At 43.9% G+C, this 19,635-nt stretch overlaps 1 long non-coding RNA gene across 2 annotated transcripts in view; it reads left to right on the top strand.

Moving 5' to 3' along the window:
* LOC125160995 (uncharacterized) overlaps nucleotides 1–19,635 on the top strand; it is a 170,857-nt gene that overhangs the window by 92,315 nt on the left and 58,907 nt on the right. Inside the window, exon 3 of one of the 2 annotated variants that reach the window (XR_007150432.1) lies at nucleotides 12,408–12,563. This is a non-coding gene — a long non-coding RNA (uncharacterized LOC125160995). The remainder of the gene's footprint in view (nucleotides 1–12,407; nucleotides 12,564–19,635) is intronic. The other variant, XR_007150430.1, reaches the window with a different exon arrangement.

Genomic DNA, 19,635 nt, shown 5'->3' on the forward strand with positions numbered 1-19,635 from the left:
TACCCTGAAAAATAAAAAATGGTAGAAAACATGGAAAATATTGCTTTAAAGAGACATAATGAGCCCCATTTGGGAGGGAGAAAAACAGACAATAAATCAGTTGAATAAATACAGACCAAAATCTGGATAGAATTATCTCAAATGAGTTAATAGCCTAATTCAAAATAATATTTTAGGCTTCCAGCCACAGGCTTACAGATTCACTAAGTCTGTCCTCAGCATCAGTTTTCTGAATCTGTTCTGTATTTATTTTAGTGGAAATGAGTGAAGAATTAAGACATAACTAAATTACTTTTCCATGATGCATATGTTACATTGGTGCCATAAAAACATAGTTTCCTCAAAGTTTAATTTATCAAGTGGAGTGTAAGATTAAAATAAAGATACTCCCTTGACATATACAAATATACACATATGTACACAGATCTACATTTACTTCTCATGAAGCTCTCCCTGGTACTCTGGGCAGAGAACAAATTATGTCACCAAGAACAGGATTTGTTTTATAAAATGATTTCTAAGATAAGTAGTTGCTGGAGAATATTCTACTGGCATTCTACATTTCCCACTCAGACTTAGCAGACATAGAATCTGCTTTCTATTGTAGAAATCAATTTTAGCAACATTCATAAAAACAAAAGGATGCCAAGATATGAACACTAAAGACTGTTACGTCTTTTGATAACATTCAGGAGTATATACACCGTAACATTTTAGATAATCGTAGGTAACCTTATGCTCAGCCCTGAAAAGAAGGAAATTCTTTATCCAAAGAAAAGCTATTTCTAGATATTTTTATAAGTTACCTATCATAACCACTGGCTTTTCTTAATATTAATTGAAAACCAGACTGGAGAAGATATTCTCAGCATGTGAGAAAACAGGAATGTGCACTCATCCCTGGGCATTGTGAATTTACCATCACCTCTTGGACGGGAAACTGACAAACTGGAGGAAAGTTGAAGGCGTCAGCAACTTCACTTCTACGTGTCTTGTTCTAAAATGTGCAAGACGGCGTGTGAAATGATAATCACTGCAGCCCTGCCCAGAGCAGTAAAGAGTAGAAACAACTTTCACATCCTTTCTTGGTGTGATGAATAAAGAAACGGAGGTTTAATCATAGGATGAGATAGTACACAATGTGTGTAGACCTAGATCCACGTATAACTATACGGATAAAGTGGGAAAATATTATTGAGTCTAAAAGCAAGCTACAGGGGTGCCTGCGTGGCTCAGTTGTTAAGCGTCAGACTCGATTTCAGCTCAGGTCGTGATCTCGTGGTTTCACGGGTTCAAGCCCCGCGTCAGGCCCTGCAGTGACAGTGTAGAGTTTGCTTGAGAGTCTCTCTCTCCCCCTCTCTCTGCTCCTCCTCTGCTCATGCTGTCTCTGTCTCTCTCAAAAATAAATACATAGACTTAAAAAAAAATTAAAAGCAAGCTACAAAGCTACTGAACAGCACCTTTATAAAACCTTTATAAAACCTTTATAAAAAATTTAAGACACAGAAGCAAAGGCAGATATATTTTGTATATTCATCCTTACACAGGTAAGTCACAAAAACAAGAATGGGAATAACACACACAACTATTAGATTAGAAGCCACCTTTGTGGAGAAGGATGAGTAAGAGAGAGGACAAAGGACATTGTTTAATTTAAAATATTTAACTTAATCTCTTCAAACTAGAAATATTTGAAGCAAATATGCAAAATAATAGTATTTGTTTAATGTCTATGGGAAGTCAGTAGGTGTGTGTTACATTTTGTGGCACCTGCCTACAGCTTTGAAATATTAACAATTAAACGATTAAAAATGTTACTAATTGAATATGACTTCAACTTGAATGTACTAAAATATACTGCCTTGCCTCTTTTCTTCAGCTTCCCCACTATACTTGTTTTTCCCCAAAGTAAATCCTGAGCAAATCTCATTTTATATGATTTATATAAGTGAAGTCTTTGCTGCCATTGAGTGAGTGCATTGAGGTGGGTTCCATCTTCTGGGACTCCCTTAGAAAGCTCCAGATCTGTCCCTATATGTCAAGTACGAAGGGAGTTCCAAAGTGCTAAGTCAAGTGACATGTCTGCAGATCCTAGGTGGGAGACATCTGTCTGAGGAAAGGTCCTTTAGCCGTGTGTCAGAAGGGGATGCGGGTGAGGACATGTGTGTAAGGTGAAGGGGCTTGACCTCAGGGTTCTGCACGACGTATGGGGTCAGGGGTCAAGCCGATGTAGGCACAGTGCACCCCAGTCCAGGTTGGAGACATTGGGGAGCCTCTTCATCAGCCTCTTGTTCTGCAGAGTCTGGTACCCAGATCTGCAAACAGCCCTTCACTGGGATGAGGGAACATCACCTCCATCAAGGATGGCCTGGAGGAAGAGCGCACTCACAAAGCACGGAGAGAACTCTCTCAGGACTGAAAGATGAGAGGTGTTTATGGGGGTAAGAGAGCTGCAGTTGATAGAGGGTATATATTTTTTGAGCAAACTCTGTCCACTGCTCCCAACCCTGCCACCAACCTCGCAGTCTCCTTCTTGCCCGTCAGGAAGCACAGAAATGCGCTGGCATGCCATGGTTCTAGCAGTTTCATGGTGGAGGCTCAAAGAGGAATCCTGAGTTCTGATGGAGGTGGGCTGGGTCAGTTGACATTTCTTGGGTTGATAGCCCAAAGCAATACCAGCCATTACCTCGGGAGAGGAAACACCTTTAAGTCGGTGTGCGCAATGTCACGAGTGTATGCGATGTCCAGAAGTACCGGTTCTGCCTTTGTTGTGATTTCATAAGGCCGGAAGTGGGTGCCCCACAACAAAAAGGGAGATGGACGTAGGTGTGGAAAATGGCCGAGAGGTCGCGTTTTCTCAAAACACGTTTGGCGTGGAAAAGACACACCCCTGGATTTGCTTGCCTTACGTGTTTATGAAACAATAAGAAGGACTGAATTTGGGAAATGCTTCAGGATAGGTCACCCCTTCCTAGTATATGTTTGCTTCGGCTTTTTTCCACGGTACGGTTTTTCATTTTCTCTATGCCCAGGTGGCTGCTGAGTTTTTTGCAGACCTGCGTAAACTGTTCGTGATATCGCTCCTTTAAAGCTGAGGCCTTGGTGTCCTCTTTCAGCCACATATCAAAAGGTAAACAAGTAGAGAAACTTCTCCTTTGAAGATTCGACATGAGTCTGTTACTGGTTAAATTTCCCTTGCAGAAATCAAACAGGGTTTCCTGTTGCGTGTTTACCAAACTCTCTTTCCCCATAAAATACAGAATACAGTGCTGCAATTTTCCCATTTGTTAATTTTCCCCAGTGAACTCATGCCTTCCCTTTAAATATCTTCTTTCTTGTAGTCTACCTCGTTTAGCGGTAAATGCAGAGGATTACAAGCATTCTTGTTAGATATAAAACATTCCAGGAAATTTAATTTCTTTAGTCATGGATTTTCGTCGTAATGATACTTCGCATTTGTATAACATCTCTCTGCTCTGAGAAATTCAAACCCCTTATTCATTATCTGGAGACAAGCATTATTATTGTAATTTTGCATCCTGTGTAACTGAGTCACCGGAAATGAACCAGAAATAAATCATACCTGGAGTGTAACTTGCAAAAGAATGTGACAGCAAGGAGAGACGATTGGAAACCTTCACAGCAGACCACAATTCTGCTGGCTCACCCTTTAGGGAGGAGGGGGACTTGATTTGGTCTGGGGTGAGGTAGACCACAGGGGGATGGTGGGCGGGGTGGGGGGCAGAGACACTGAGGAATGCTTATGGTCAGTGCTGTCACAAATGCTGGATAATGCTACCTAAAAGCTTCCTCTCCCTGACCTTTCTACGATGCACCCCAGCCTGTCCGGGCAGCACGGGGCCACCCTTTCCTGGGCCTGGAAGCCTGGCTGGGCACTGAGCCAGGGTACAGATCCTTCTCTGGGCCTGGCTCCTGGACCATGAGAACCAGTGTGGTCCTGATCTCAGCTGGATTGCTCATGGCCCTTTGGGCCTGACAGGTCTTCTGTCAACATGCCCAGAATCTCTAGGGGTCGGAGCCTTCATCCGAAGTGGTTTTCCTCTGATCAAACCAGTTTCCCAAAATAGAGGTGATGTTTTTGACAAAAAGGAGCTAAGAAGAAACCGTGAGGGGCAGGGTGGTCCCTTTTTTCCCCCTTGTGAGGTTGACGTGGGCCCTGAGTTTCTTAGTCTCCTGGAGGCTCCTTTCCCACTGAGGGCTTAGTGCAGGGCTCTTTGCTACATTTTGCCCCACTTACCAGGCCCAGCAATACTTGGGGTCCCCGGGATAAATACGGAATGGGTAGGAGCTGCGAAGGAGGGAGGGTCAAATGAGTCTCCTCCTCCCAACCTGGAGAGCACATCTCCCATCCCCCAAGGCAGTCGGTGGAGGCTCCATATTCTGGCAGTTTCCAGTTGCTTCCATTTGTATTCCGCATTTCAATGTAGAAATCGAGGAACGGGTTCCGTTACAGCGAAGAATGCACACTAACCAACTCTTGAAATCGAAATAATCATCACAAGCAGAGAGAATGCTATCTGACCAGTAAATTATATAATTGAGGGAGTGCATGAACGAACTGGAAAGGCCAGACACTGGAGTAAGCTCCTTCATTAAAACAAAACAAAACAAAACAAAACAAAACAAAACAAAACAAAACAAAAAAAACAAACAAAAAAGGAAAGCCAAATGGGGGAGCCCGGGTGGCTCAGTCAGTTGAGCATCCCACTTCTGCCCAAGTTATGGTCTCGTGGTTCCTGAGTTCAAGCCCCCCGTCCAGCTCTGTGCTGACAGCTCGGAGCCTAGAGCCTGCTTTGGGTTCTGTGTCTCCCTCTCTCTCTGCCCCTCCCCCGCTCATGCTCTGTCTCCTTCTCTCTCAAAAATGAACATTAAAAATAATACTAAAAAAAAAAAACGCAAAAGGTAACCTCCTTGGCACACTCACAAAGGGACTATTGCCACGATGCAATAGTGGATTCATGTACCATGAATTTAGAGCAAGTTACTGGAATTTTGAGGGGCTTTCTTATTTGGCATCCTGGCGTTTTATACAATTAGCAGCAGCATTGGCTGGGGAGGCTTTGACAAAGAAGGCAAGCAAAACAGAACCAGGAAAAGGAGAACCTGCAAATGTGTTGCCTTTTTTTTTTTTAATTTTATTTTGGGTGTCTATCGAACATAGTACAAGAAACTCTCATGAGAACTTCAGGAAAGGAAACATACCATGTCTGTCACTAAAAGGGAAAAAATGTCATTGGGCCAGTGAGCATTGATTAGAACAATAAGAACTTCCTGGTGCCAAGAGTCAGAACAAATGTGTGAAAGGGGACCAAGGGACATTACCATACTGCGCCTTTCACAGGAAAATGCTAAATAAACCAAGGGATTCATGTCAATATTTGTGTAAGGAACCACGGCTCTGTCCAAGTCTAAGGCACGCTACAAAAAAAAAAAAAAAAAATTCTTGAGAAACTTTGTACAGTATCCCAAATAACAACAAAAATAATACACTTGGAGTTGGGGGTGGCCATTCTCATGGTAATGAAATGTGTTTCAACACTGATCCCTTATTGTGGGCGTTGGGGCGACAAGTCTCTGGGGCTCTAGTCAAAGGGAGGCAGGGCCCTGGCCCCACATTGTGTCCCCCTGTGCCTTTGTGTGTGTCAGCTGGGAGATTCTCAGGTCCTCAATGGACGGGCAGGGCAGACTAAATTAGGAACGATTGCAACTTCATTTACCCACAACACAGTTTATAAACAGCAAGTTCTTACTTGCTGCACATTTTATTTGTTAGGGTCACTGCTAGCAAAATTCGAGCACACAGACCCACAGATAGGGCAGCTATGCCTACAGTTGACCCGGTGGGAAGAAAATTGCAAACATCATTGAAATGAAATCGGACGGTGCCCGCTATCAAGGAACACAGACCCCCACGTGTGTGCCCTGAACCCCCTTTTGGGGAAGTTGCTTGTATCTTTTCAGTCTTGCTGAGAGGCCCCTCCTCGCCACTACTATCCTCCTTTAAAAATCGGCATTTGGGTTTGGAAGGAAAATTCAATTATCCACATCTTTGGTGTCAGGTTTTGAGAGGGAATCCCAGGTTTTGGGAATCCAAAAAGGAAAGGAGAGAAATCCAAAGGAAAGAAACAACAACAAAAAAGCTTTCTCCTTTCTCTTTAGCAATAACAGAGAGAGAGAGAGAGGAGGGAATAAGATTCTTCTATTTTAACACTTTAGTGTATAATGGCATATGAATAATATCATTTTTCTGCCATTTATTCAGATGTGAAGGAACTCAGTGAATAATAATAGCTCCTGTCAAAGGTATTTATATTTAAAAGGTCTTTATGTAAAAAAAAAATTTTTTTTTTTTGTCAGGGCTGATTTGTCTCCAAGAGAATCCCACCATCTCCTAGCAACCAACCTGACCATCTTTTTGAATAGATGCTGCATTTACAGTGGGTGCATAACCTTTATGGGGAGGCATTTGCAAATTTAGCAGTCGGGACTCATATGCATTCAAAGCAAGTTGTTAAACTGATCCCAGAGCCAGACTGGTGATAGAAGTCTCAGGGGGTGCCTCTCTTTCTCTCTCTCTCTCTCTCTCTCTCTCTCAGCAAAACCACACACACATGATGTATACAACGTCCCCTTCCTCCACTGCCTGGGGCTCCCGTGTACTGAAAATGGAAAACGGCCCCTTCAATAGCCTGTCCACAGAACTTTTATATATTTAAGAAGAAGAAAAACAAGGAACTACAAAGGTTTTGCTTTGCAAATTACCCCACTAATGGAAAGATTATCACTCAAGAAAGAAGACGTCCAGCAGGAGCTCATTTATTAAAAAAATTTGTTTTTGAGAAAGAGTGATGGAAACCTTTGGAATTCAATCATCTCTTTTGCTACTGGGTTTTGATTACTTTTAATATATTAATGTCATTTTCATTCCTTCTGAATCTTACAGTGGGGACTTTCTGACTATTCGAAAAACATTGGCTAAGGCTCCTAATCTCTCTCCGAGATAAATATTGTAATAACCAAATTATACATGACTCATCTGAGACACAAAAATTCATAGAATGAGAGGAGATAGAAACAGAAAAGGTTTCCTGTGACTTCCAGGTCTAAGAGGTGTGGAACCGCAGAAAAGATATTATCACTTCAATGAAAGGCAATATTTGTTTCATGTAAATATTGCACCCTCTGAGGATGATGGCTTTAAAAGAACATTTCCCTAACTGAAAATTCTTTTAAAATGCACTGGCCAGAACCAAAAAGCACAAAGCTCTCTATCGCTGGTGGAGGCTTTGGAAAGGAGCAACCCCACACTCCCGTGTCCTCGCTCCGCCCAGGGCCAAAGACTTCAGACGAGGTTGTGACATTCCCCATCCCATCATCACGACCTCCTCTTTCCTCTTCGCGCACTTTCTCCTCCTGTCTTTTCAGGTTTCTGGCTCTCTTCAGCAGCCAGGCTGGAAACACTCAGATGACCGGACAGGATTCTTGTCTTATACTGAATCGTTTTATCGTGGTTTCTGTTTATTCGCCTTCCACGTAGCTGTGCGTTTTAAGTCTTCTCTTTCTTTGCTCCGAAAGAACCTTGTTCCCTTTATTAAAAGATTTTCAGGAATCTATCACAACAGCCCTCGCAATTTCTGGCATGCATCGCAGCTCCAAAGGGGCTTTGTCTTTGTCTCATTGATCTTCACATGACATTGGAGAGGTATAGGTTATACTTTATTGCCGCCACCATTTTTATACCTAAGGAAACTGTGCTTTGGAGGGTTGACCTTACTCAAGCTCGTGAAACTAGTAGCAGATGGTGTACCAGATTATAGGACGACCCTGTAGAAGTTGTTTGCTCTTGCCCCTAGATCAAAATACTTTGCAAAGAGAGGTTGTAAAGAAAGGTACTTCTGGAGGCAGACATTAGGTGAAAAGTTGGACAGGACGTGAAGAGATAGGAACCTTCTCACGCACTGTTGGTGGGAATGCAACCCGGTGCAGCCGCTGTGGAGAACAGGGTGGAGTTTCCTCAAAAAGTTAAAAATACAGCTACCCTGTGGTCCAGTAACGGCACTACTCAGCATTTACCCCCAAAATGCAAAAACACTAATTCGAAGAGAGACGGGCCCCCCTGTGTTTATCGCAGTATTACTTACAGGACGCAAATTATGGAAGTGGCCAATTTATATGTAATGGAATATTACTCAGCCACAAAAAGGAATGAAATCTTGCCATTTGCAACAACATGGATGGAGCTAGAGAGCATAATGCTAAGTGAAATAAGCCAGCCAGAGAAAGACAAATACCATATGATCTCACGTATACGTGGAATTTAAGAAACCAAGCAAATGAGCAAAGGGGAGTGGGGGGGGGCAGTGGTGGGGAAGGAGAAAGAGACAAACCAGGAAACAGACTTTTAACTATAGAGAACACACTGATGGGTCATCAGAGGGGAGGGTGGTGGGGGGATGGGGGAAGTAGGTGATGGGGATTAAGGAGGACACTTGCCGTGATGAGCACAGAGAAATGTATAGAACTGGTGAATCACTATATTGTACAAGTGAAACCATTATAATACTGCATGTGAACTGTTCTGGAGTTCAGAAAAAAGACAAAAGTACATGGTATATCGTTGGCCTGGGTTTGTCAAGGAACCCTGATCTAGTCCTTTGGAAGGCACTGAGAAGGCAGGGAGGAAGGACAAATCAAATGTCCCCCTTCTAGATGCTGCTTATGTGGGGACACTGACTGAGGACCCCCTCGGGGTGGAGGAGGCTGGGAGGTCCTGGGATCTGTCCCCCTGTACCTAGACCAGCCTTCTCAGCATGACCTGTAGGCTCAGAAGTGCATCATTAACCTCACTCCGGATCAGCTATGCCAGAAGCTCTGGGGACTGTTGCCCAGACATCTGTTTTCACAAGCCCTCCAGCCCACTCTTGTGCTCAAGTTTGAGCACTCCCTCCTCTCAACTCCTGCCCCCTATTACATCTGACTAGGAGGGCACCCTCATTCGCACCGTCTGAAATCTCAACCCTAAAAAAGACTCTCCCTGTCCTTAGCTCTGAGACCGCCCCACCCCATGAGTATGTAGCTGCTCTTCCGGGAGAATATGGTTTTGCTCATCCTTCAGACTGATGATTTCCTCTTCACTAACTTCCTAAAATGCATTTGTTTTACTCCCAAAGTCTTTTTCTCGCCAATGTGAAATTTCTAACCATGTGTCGAAATGTAACCAGTTCCCAGGTTGCTGCAAGGTGCTTCGTTTACCTTGTCGGAATAGAGGGGGAAAGAGAAAGGAGAACGGTTCTGGAATAAAAAATAATTACATAGGGGCGCCTGGGTGGCTCAGTCGGTTAAGCGTCCGACTTCAGCTCAGGTCACGATCTCACAGTCCGTGAGTTCGAGCCCCGCATCGGGCTCTGGGCCGATGGCTCAGAGCCTGGAGCCTGCTTCCGATTCTGTGTCTCCCTCTCTCTCTGCCCCTCCCCTGTTCATGCTCTGTCTCTCTCTGTCTCAAAAATAAATAAACGTTAAAAAAAAATTTAAAAACAAAGAATTACATAAAACGAATCAGAAAAGAATAAAAAAGAATTACATAAAATAAATTAGAAAGGAAAATGTTTTGAAATGTGTGTGAGATGGCGATATTGACTCGTTCTGGGAGTGTCTCCGCAGAGCTGACACAGGACACAAATAGATGGCCTGTATGAGGCTATCATAACCGCAGAGCTGACTCCAGCTGCCTTCCGGTAAATATGAGACCGTGGATCAATTCAGTTAAGAATCTAGTTGATGCAGAGAGAAAAATAGGATGGGCTGTTTGTGGTTGTTAGGTTAACCTTCCCACTCACTCGCCTAGCTGCACGAGACAATCTCTCTTAATGAACTGTTTTGCAATCCTAGAAAAGATTGAAAAATTATGTCATTGTAAATGACATTATCCGCTGTCCCAGTCATGACAGTGTTTAGAAGGCGTTGTTCCATACATCCATGCACACATGCTCAGATGAACTGCCCTTTTGAGTAACTGTGTCACACATCTATCTATCACATCAGTTTCCTCCCACTCAAAAGCTTTTCCATGATACATTCGCACGGGGCCAAACCAGACGGGAGAGGTGGGCTAAGGGAGAGCAACTTCATGGATCGTGCGCTCGGCGAAGATTTCCGGAGGAAAGGGTCACTCCAATAACGTTTCTGATTTCCGTCCAGGCGTCCTCAACTCAGATAAAAAAAAAACTGTGGGTGGAGGAGCAAATCTGAATACGGTTTTCTGTGTTAATCAAAAGGCATATAATTGAAGATTGAACTCGGGCTATAGCTTAATGTACTATTTCTGTGTTGTGCTATTTTAATGGCTCCATCTGGAGACAATAAAGCGACAAGACAAATAGTCTGTTGGTGAGTTTCAGGGCCTCTCTCTGATCCCCATTCATTCTCTCTCTCGTCAGGTTACCAATCCCATCCCCCGATTTTCCCCCAATTTACAGAACTTGAACAAATACATTTTTCATTTATACCTAACTGGCAGCCTGACTGAAAATAGCACAGCCACCATTAAGAACTTTTTCTTCAGTAGCTTTTCTTTTGCAGAGAAGAGGGAATAGTAACTCAACTGGGTTAGGAAGACCCAGAACTTAGTTACCTTTTTTTTTTTTTACGTTTATTTATTTATTTTGAGAGAGACAGCACAAGTGGGGAAGAGGCAGAGAGAGAGAGGGTGAGAGAGAATCCCAAGCAGGCTCTGTACTCTTGGTGCAGAGCCCAATGGGGGGCTTGAACCCACGAACCATGAGATCGTGACCTGAGCCGAAACCAAGAGTCACATGCTCAACCGCCTGAGCCACCCAGGCGCCCCAGAACTTTGTTACCTTTAAGTGATACTTTTAATTTACTCCTCAGGGTCATGTCAACTTTATTTTTAGTTTGCAGACAAGTATCTTTCTTTAGCTTCCTCTTGACCTCACTGCTGTCTTTTGGTTTCTTAAAATGCAGGCAGTTTTCTGGGTATTTCATGAAGGAAAGTTATATCCTGATTTTCAAATGTTCTGATACTTTAAAAAAAGGAGAAAGAATTCAAAGTACTTAAGTGGAATGCATTCATTGTGGTATTTGATCTGATTACTTATCATCATCAAGACTATTTATAGTTTTTACTTTTCTTCATTAATGTGCTTCCCGGCAATGCAAAATTGCTAAATTCATGGTTTCAGTTCCTCAGAAGATGATTCTGGATAGGAAGAAAATTATTCTGGAATGAATTAGAATGAAAATGAGATGCTTCAACAATCCAAAGGCCGCATCAAGGGTCTCTGCCATCCTGTCATTGTGAAGTTGTTAAGTCGAACAGTCTGGAAAAGAAATAAAATAAATAAATAAATAAATGGTGTTCTGACAGCTGGACAGAACCCTCCTTCACCATCCAACAACACCTGTGGTTTTCTAGTCCACCTCGTAGAATTCTCAGGAAGGAATCTCTGCAGCTTCTTTGTTCTCCTAATTGTCTTCCTTAGTAGATTCCTAGAAGTGGGATACAGATGTCACGGTCCCTATCAGGATTTACCATTTTTCTAACGTAACAGAAGCTGATTCCTGTGTTGTTTCTTTGTGGGTGCAGAGTAATCAAGGGCCAGAATTGTTGGTGCTACTGTACGGATTACTTACAGGCACCTTGCCCCACACTGTCTTCCTGAGCTCAGTCAGTAACTCAGTAGGATCATTTGAGAATCATTCTCGATGCTTTCTTCTCCCTCCCTATGCACTCCTAAACCACCCCTGAGTCCTCTGTACTTTTCTGGGCAGCTTTCCAATCTTTCCCCCTCATTCCCCTCCCCATTCTCGCTGCCCTTAGCAAAAGCCATTTCAGTCCTACCTCCTTCTTGATCTCAATGGACCGGCCTGTCTTCTCGTCCTAAAACTCATCATCGGCTTCCCTTTGGATGAACTCCAGGTCCCGGAACAGGTGTAAATGGCCCTCTACGTGTTGTTCTGACCTCATCTCTACCTACAAAACAGGACTTTGCGCCTCCCGTGGGGTCCTAGCCTCTCCTTCCACCGTAACAACCGGTCTTTGTTTTGTCCCTGCTCACTTACCTACAGCCTGTCCAGATGCGGTCAGACACACTATGTCTTATTTGATAGTGTGTTCTCAGTACTTGTCATCCCATCCATAGTAAATACCCCCAACCCATCTAATGATTGGTAGAAAGAAACGGTCATTTTAGGCTGGGAGTGACGATGGATGGCTTCAAGAATGGTCTAGGACCTCATGCATGATACGTTTCAGCATCGTCGACTAGGCTTAAATGATACTTGTTTGGATTAGTCTGATGTTTTTACTTCGTTCCCTGATGTAACTGGTCTTCTACTCTTCTCTCGTTGCTACTCATCCCGTGGGACAGCAGGCATCGAAGATGTAATAATGAGGCATTATTCCTGCCTCCCGAAGACAAGTCACACAAGAATGTCGTCCACACTGGAGTGAAGCATTGCTAAAGCATGAGGAAAACGGAGCTCTGCATCTCCCGCGACTAAAGCTAGGACCTCCTTTGTCTTTTGTAAGTTTATTTATTTATTTGGAGGGTAGGGGGGGCGCAGAGAGAGAGGAAGAGAGGGGATCCCAAACACGCTCCACACTATCAGCGCAGGGCCCGATGTGGGGGTCAAACCCAGGAACTACGAGATCATGACCTGAACTGAAATCAAGAGTTGGACAGACGCTCAACTGACTTAGCCACCCAGGAGCCCTGCTAGAATCTTCTTTGAATTCATAATTTATGTGACTCAATAATGTTCCTTAAGTTGTACAGTACCTATCCCAGACCTGGAGGTGGTGGGATGCTGGGGGTCGGTGAGGGTTTTCCGGTGGAAGTAATGGCGAGGCTGAACTGTGGAGGAGGAGGAGCAGGGTTCGATCTACGTAGCGATCGGGTGTGGGTCAAGACAGCTGGCGTCCTAGGCAGGTGGAATGTTATGTGGGATGGACGGTATAAGGGAAGATGTGCTCTAGAAACCAGAGGAAGTTCATGTACAGAGTTAACAGTGACAGACGAGGACAGAGAAAACAGATGTTAGGTTACACAGGGCCGTATAAGCCACTTTAAAGAGTTTTACATGGTGTATTTGAATGACAAGGAGCGGCTGAGGGATTTTAAGCAGCAGAGGGCAAAGCCACACTTGTGTCGTAGAAAGATAATTCTGGAAAGCAGAATAGAAATGGGCAAGAAGGGAGGTTGGAAGAGCAATTAGGACACTTATAGAATTCTGGAGAGAAGGTAGTGAGCATAAGCCCACGACTGGGTGGAGGCGAGAGTCACTTAGCAAACAGAATAGATGCGACTTGTTGATTGGTTTGTAGGCAGATGGGAAGGAATAGCAAAGAATCAAGGTACTGCCCTGGTTCCCAGCAAGGGCAGCTGAGTCGATACTTACATCCCTCACTGAGCTGTAACAAGTTCCAGACCTTGTTGATCGTAAGTGCAGGTAGGCTCTCCCAGGAGAGATGTCCATTGGGCAGTTGGCTCTATAGGCGTGAAGTTTGGGAGGTTCACATGAGATAGTCATTGGCAGAGAGAGAGAGTTATGAAAATTCTTGGAATGAATGGGACCAGCCAGTGTGAGTCTTAGGGTGAGAAGGGAAAACACGTTAGGACATTTACTGGGGAGATTTTAATATTCAAAGAGCCGGCTGAAGCACACTCAGAAGGAACAGTCAGAGAGGCAGGAAGAAAGCAGAGTTGATGGCGGGGTAAGAAAACCTTGAGAAGAGAGAGTGGCCAGCCACATCAGAGCACAGCAATGGTGGCAAAGGACAAACCAGATTTTTGTGACGATGATCTCAGCAAAGAGATCAGGTCAAAGGCAGATTTTAGGAGACTGAGGACTACGTGGAAGGCGAGGAAGATGACTAGACAAATATAGACCATGTTTCCAGAAAGTTCGTGTATGAGAAAAAGGAATTCGCTAGGGAAGGCGACGGTTTTGAGGCTAGGTCTTCTTAATTTTCTCCCTTTCTTTGCGTTTCTTAAAACGAGCTGGCATGGACCCAGAAGAACAGTGGGGTTTGAAGGAACAGAATAACATGCTGATGACACTGAGGGGAGGGCAGGGTCGTGTGGGGAGGGGTCACCCTGGCGATGAGATTCAGCCTTGGTGTGGCACCAAGAGGGGTCGTCCAGACGAAGCAGTGCCTTCTCATGATTAGCTTTTCGCAGAGATGACCAAAGGTGCCTAGCAGGCTTCTGGCGAAGGGAATGGCCGTTAGTAAGTGGTTGAATGAGGCGAGGTCTTGGAGACACAGAGAACACCAAAGTCTGCAGGGTTGGAGGACAAGGGACTCTTAGAAGTGGGAGCCATCTTATCCAGCCATGTTCTCTGTGAAGGAGGAAGGCGGGTCATCTACTGAGAGAATGGGTCAGGGGAGGTCTGTGGAAAATCGAAGCTCTGGAAACAGCCTCCCTGGTGACCGGGGAAGGGAGGCGCCATGTTCTCGCGGTGCTGGTGTTCACAGCTGACACAAGACCACACTACCACGCAGACAGACCCTCACACGCTTTTCTCATGAAAATGGCGCGTGGGCAGGAAGGGACGTGGTCTCTGGAATGAAGCGTGTGTGAAATGTTTGCTGAGCCTCTTCAGGGGGGTCGGTCAGACCGCCACACACTCAGGACTGTTTCTCTTTGCCTCTTATCTCTGCGTCACAAGCCTGAAGGCTCCGAGGGCAGCGGCCCCTGGTTCTGAGGGCGCACTCGCTTCCTGTTTACCACCACGGGACACGACTATTTTCCGAGCCATTCTAATGAGATACAATGCGTCTTGGGAAAACACGAGGAAACTGGGGATTTAAAAACAAGAAGGTCGGGTGACATGAGAACTCTCTTGGTGATGGATTCTGAGAAAGTGACAACGCTAGCAGTGAGTTCACCAAAGGGCCCAGGAGCCAGGAGGGAAGTCCTCAGAAGGACCCCTTGGCATGGGGCGGCCCGTGCGTAGGGCATCCAGAGCTTTGCAGCCTCACATCCTCACCCATCTCCTTGCTTCAAGTTACGACTGGTCTATTTTTTTTTCACGATGATGGCAAATGTGTGGGCAGACAATCTCCAATCAAGCTTCCGACCCCTCATTAATTTGTAATAGAGTCGATCGTGGTCACTAAATATAAAACAATTTACCTGCACTTAGAAAGGAATCGGCTCGGTACGCTGGGTGACCACAGGGCATTTGTCTATTCCACTTCCCCCAGGCTGTCTTTTCTTCCAAAGCCTTCCCACTGGCACGCATACAGAGAGGACCACAAGCAAAGCTCCCAGCGCCCCCAAGCAGCCCCAAGCTGTCCACGGAGGTTGGTCTAGTATTAGCTGTTTGCTTTCATCCATGGCCCATTTTACTCCTCCCCGCCCTCTGCACCACTTAGGAGACACCGAAGGAACAACCTTATTCATGGCCCTCAAGCTACTGCTGTCTGAGGAACAATATATTCTTAAGCACTACATGCATCCGAGATTTGTCTCGATGTGGTCCGTTTATTTTAATTTGGGACTGTCAGTGGGAAAAAAAAAAGTAATTAAGCTCGTGACTGGCACAGCAAACGATTTCAGTCCTGACGTTACGGCCTTATCCCGACTCGTTTCACTATATTTCTTCCACCTGTCAGATCAAAGTCTCAACTCCTAAAACTCAGCCATGCTTTCCTTAATTACTTCACACGATGAATTTGCAAAGGATAGTTCTGTGTGATTTATGTCATTTTTAGCTTTGGTCAGTTTTTGCGGGGGGCGCTCTCTTCACTGAGGAAGCGTGTTTTAAAAGTTGCATTACAGTGTTTTGTGCTTAGAAAAGCGTTACACATAAAGGTTTTCAATAATATGTTGCCTCTTAACTAGAATGTGGCAGAAACCTGTTATTCCGTTTGGAGATCACATTTGAAGATCATAGATTTCCTTGTTGTTCTCTGCAGATTCTCTGAGCCGTGCCCCACTTTTCCTCCTATGCCTCAGTTTCTCTCCTGTGCCTGAATAATTCACACATGGTGTCTACAGCGTCACTTCCAGGCTTCTCTTCCCTCCTTCTTACCTCCTGTTTCCTGTCGAGATAAGTGAGTGTAAATTTATATGACATTATTAAATTTGTTTTCTCCAAAATTAAAGTTGGGGGTTGACTTAGACAATTTACAGTCATTGTTTAAAGGCATTTTTGTTTTTTTCTTCTACCTTCCTCATCCTTTCCTGTTTACTTTTCCTCCTTTAAAATTTTTTTTTTATTATATTTGTTTATTTTGGAGAGACAGAGTGAGACAGAGCACGAGTGGGGGAGGGGCAGAGAGAGGGGGAGACACAGAATCCGAAGCAGCTCCAGGCTCCGAGCCGTCAGCAGGGAGCCCGACACGGGTCTCGAACCCATGAACCGTGAGACCATGACCTGGGCCGAAGTCGGACACTTAACCAACTGAGCCACCCAGACGTCCCCATCTTTTTTCTTTTCTTTTTTTATTTTTTTATACAATGATTGGATGGAATGCCTCTCAGAAAAAGCTCACCAGAATTTGCTGTGTATGCTTTTGAATACAAGGTACAAAATGGCCCCTCCCTACTTCCACAGCCCAGATCCTTCACTGAAACTGGAAAAACCATCTGTCTGTCACCTCAATCCTTGCTCTGGGAATGTGGTTTCAGGTTGGGGCTGACAGCCTCTTGGCCCCTGTGCTCTGAAAATATTTACTTAGTAGGGTCTCTGCTTCTGTCCCAAGGAGTCTGGGGTCTTGATTTTCAAAGAGCTGAGGGGGTTTCATGGAGGAGGCAGCCGCCTCAGAGACTGGTGATTTGGCAAAGTAGGAATGGAAAAAAACCCTGAAAGTAAAGATCTTTCAAGAGATTGTCAACTGCTAGCCAAGCATATTCAGAACACATTTACAACAACTCACTAAGGTACAAATTTATAAATGGAATAAACCAAGGAACTTGGGTCTCAAAATAAATATGTCAGCACACGTAGTCTTGCATTCATTAAAAAAAATCCCACAACTGTGATATAAAGATCATAAATATTAATATTCTCCCTTTTTATTCAAAATTATAGTCATGACAGAATTGTCCATAGGGCCAAAAGAGAATAATATTGCCAAAAATCTTTAATAAAATCTTCTTTATTATGAAAGGGATACAAACCATATTATAGCTTATACAGAAAATAGATGGAAATAATCAACTATAATTGCACCTGCCTTATAAAACTACTCTGTTTTTCTGAGTGCCTCTCTTTCCAGGTAATTTTACTGAGGTACAATTTAAGTAGGAATGGAATAAAACATTTACATTGTAATCAGAGTTTAAATATGCTTTCGTGCATTATTTAGTTCCCTCTATAACATGTTTTGTATTCTAGTCTGCATATTATTTCTTTAAGTAAATACACTCTAATTTACCTATTTCACTATTTGGGGATATTTTTTCCTGAGGTTTTTTTTTAAATTTTTTCGTTTTCTTGCATTTTGTTTTTAGTATTATACATAATACTAGAATGAACAACCTGGGGCATGCAAGCATTTTAGATTAGTTTTTTAGGCTAGATTCCCATTAATGCAATTCCTGCAACAAAGTTCTTAATATATCTACTGCCAAATTATTTTTCTTTTAAAGGGTTGGTTGTATCAATTTACAATGTCAAAAGCAATACATAGAATACCAACCTTGCTATACTTCAGGTGGCATCATGCTATTATAACTTTTTTTAATTCAAGTATAATTAACACATCCAGTGTTACATTAGTTTCGAGTATACAATATGATGATTCAACGATCCTATAGATTTCTCAGTGCTCATCACCTAGTGCACCCCTCCTCTCCCCCGCTCCCCCACCCTGCCCTCCGGTGACCCCCAGTTTGTTCTCTATATTTAAGAGTCTGGGGGTTTTTTTTGTTTATTTTTTTGTTTCTGTCTCTCTTTTCTTTCTTTGTTTTGTTTCTTAAATTCCACATACGAGCGAAGTCATATGGTATTTGTTTTGTTATTATAACTTTAAAAACTGATTTACTAATCTACTGGCGAAAGCACTTTTCATTGACATTTACATCTTTGATTAATTGCGAGGGTCTGTATGTTTCCTATGTAGCTTACTAGTTGTAGCTCTGCCTTGCTGGATTATCTATTCATTTAGCTCTACATTTCCAGATGTGTTTTAGTCATCTCCTCTCTTCCCATTTAGATGATTGATTTTCAACTCTCATCTTACTGACGTGCTTGATTACTCCTCTTTCTTGAACCATTTTCTCCATTTGGCCACTCTTCACACCACCCTCTCTTGTTTTCTTCTCTCACTGGCACTTTCTCTTCTGTTTCTTTTTTGGGCATCCCTTCGTCTCTTGCACCTCAAATATTTGGGGTTTCTTTGTTCTGCACACTCTTCTCACTTGCCGCCCTCTTGCTGGATGATTTCATCCATCCCCATGGCTATAAATATAATTCATGTATAGATGACTTATGTATGCAGCCAGATAGTTCCTCTGACTCATATTTCTAATTATCTACAGTACATCTCTAACTAAACATCTCAAAGTTAACATATCTGCGGCTGAACTCCGAATTTTCCCCCAAATCTGTTCTTCCCCGTCATCCCCATCTCGGTAATGGCATCCCACCCACCAGGTGGCTAGGATGAGAAACTCTGGCACCCTCTTGCCTTCCCTTCTGCTCCTTCGGCAAGCCCCACAACCCTGCTCTGCATCTATTTCCTTCTGTCTTCGCTGCCACCTTCATAGTCCGGGCTGTTGTCACTGGCCTGACCCATTCTAATAATTTTTGCTAAGTTCCACATTTCATTGGTCACCACGCAGCCAGAAGTTTGTGTCAAAAACAAAACTAGATTGTGTCTCCCTTGTTGATTGTGCTTCCAAAGCTTTCCGTTGCACGTATTAGAAAATCCAACTTCCTAGAAGACCTAGAAGTGGCCTAGAAGACCACACAGGATCTTCCCCTGCCTACTTTAGCAGCCTTCCCTCTTGCCACCGTTCATCTTGCTGTCCAGCCGCATCGACCTCCTTGCCCTTCTTTTGCTATGCCGAGCACTGTCCTGAATCAGGGACTTCGATGCTCCTGGAACATGTGTTCCCTGAGTCCTCACCTGGATCTTAATTCTGCTTTGCTTTATTTATTGTTTTAAAAAATTTTCATGTATATTTATTTCTGAGAGAGGGAAAGAGCACGCACGAGTGAGGAAGGGGCAGAGAGAGGGGGACAGAGGGTCCAAAGCAGTTTCTGTGCTGTGAGGGCAGAGCCCAATGCAGGGCTCACACTCACAAACCGTGAGATCATGACCCAAGCCAAATTCAAGAGTCAGCCGTTTAACCGCCTGAGCCACCCAGGCGCCCCCATTCCACTTTGCTTTAATGCTTCCTTTTCAGAGAGAAGGTTCCTCGCCTCCCTATCCAAATTTCCCCCCCTCCTTTTAATTTCTGTAGTAGGATTTGTTTCCTTGGTAACCCTCATCACAGTCTGAAGCTAAACCATTTGTCACTTTACCTGCTCTTCAATTGTCTCTCACTCTGATTATAAACTCCACGGGGCAAGGATCATGTCTGTTTATTCCATTGTGCCCTGCACCAACACAGCGCCTGTCACAGTGCAGCACCCAGAGCA

Source organism: Prionailurus viverrinus, chromosome A1 (assembly GCF_022837055.1).
Source record: "Prionailurus viverrinus isolate Anna chromosome A1, UM_Priviv_1.0, whole genome shotgun sequence".
NCBI lineage: Eukaryota > Metazoa > Chordata > Mammalia > Carnivora > Felidae > Prionailurus > Prionailurus viverrinus.